The 1,437-nt window shown below is 54.6% G+C and overlaps 1 pseudogene; it reads right to left on the reverse strand.

Annotated features, from left to right (window-relative positions):
• Positions 1-210: 210 nt before the first annotated feature.
• On the reverse strand, positions 211-1,216 carry LOC102849271 (annotated as a pseudogene).
• Between the last annotated feature and the right edge of the window lie 221 nt (positions 1,217-1,437).

Raw genomic sequence — 1,437 nt, forward strand, 5'->3', positions numbered from 1 at the left:
GAAGCTTTGGTCAAAAATGGAATGAAACCAAAGTGGGGGTGGGGGAATCATTACTGCTTTAAAAATGTCAACACTTTCACAATTCTATTCTCTCTCACACGTGCGCACACACAGGAGCATCTGCATGGCCTGTGTTTTCAGGTTTCTTGTGGGGGGAGGCAGGCAGCTGTGGCTGGACCTGCGGGCTCAGTCTCCGAGGTTCGCTCAGCTTCACATTATTGCGAGGCCCTGGATGGAAGACTCCAAGGTCTTGAAATCCCCAGTGGTCACGGCTCCATCGATGCCAGACTTTACAGCGGTCTTGCTCGTCTATTCCGTACATGGACACCTGAGTGACACTATCCTGGTACAGCATCTCCCAGGCCGTGTCACAGTCCCTGGTGGGACCCTGCTTGTCTATGTCGCGCTGGATGCTCTGCTTCGCAATGTCCAGTTTGGAGACGAAGGTCCAGAGGCCACGGTCATCATAGTTGAAGAGCATCGGGCAGCAGTCAGGGCCAGTGGCCAGGACGCTGTTGTCCCACACAAATGACATGTTTAGGAGGGTCAGGACCTCCATCTTCAGAGTGGGGAGACCTGCACGCTTTTGGAGGTGTCTGCTCTGGACATGGTGCCCCAAACCCCGCCCGGTGCCACTGCCACCAAACTCAGACATCAGCTGGACCAAAAGGCATCTTGCTGCCCCATGGCACACTGGCTGGCTTTTCGTCCACTTCTTTAGTGTAGGCAGAAAACCTCCTGCGCCTGAAGTTAGCACAGCAGGTTGCTGCCAGCAGGACATTGTTGGGATGTCAGGCCAAGCCAAGGACCGGGGAGTGGGCAGGCTTCTCAAAGTGCTTGCTGACCCACCAGTCGTTTTCGGACCCAAAGTAGCAGGTGGAGATGAGCCATGCCCGCTGCCCATGGCTAATTTGTTCCCCAGGGGTGACCACTGACGTGGGGGCCCAGCTGACCCGCGGGATCACCAGCGTGCGCTTCCAGACGCCATCCCTCTGACTCCAGACAGTCTGCCCCACAGACGACCATGCCCTGGCCCTTGGGGGCCCAGTCAATGCCTGTGATGTGTCGGTTGTGTTCCTTGAGCTCATGAGCTTCGTGATTATTGGGGCTCAGGGCTATCTAAGTGTGAACCCCATCCCAGGCGTGGCTGGTGATTGGCTCAAGCAAAAACTGATGCAGGGACATTCTTCTTAGTGTTCTCAGGGGATACAAAAGCTGGGATCAGGGCTGTTCAGGTGGGCTCAGAGTGGAAAATTCACAGACTCTGGTCAGTTGATGCTAACAGGTTGGAAGCCAGGGCCAGGGAATACGGAATATTCTATGGATTGGCAATTGTTGTTAAGTGCCACCAAGCCAAGTACAAGTCATAATGACCCTATATACAACAGACCTGAATCCCACCAATCCTGTCCCGTCCTCAGTGTCTCTGATACACTT

Source organism: Elephantulus edwardii, unplaced genomic scaffold, assembly GCF_000299155.1.
Source record: "Elephantulus edwardii isolate Elephantulus edwardi_28Jun2011 unplaced genomic scaffold, EleEdw1.0 scaffold00014, whole genome shotgun sequence".
NCBI classification, from domain to species: Eukaryota; Metazoa; Chordata; class Mammalia; order Macroscelidea; family Macroscelididae; genus Elephantulus; species Elephantulus edwardii.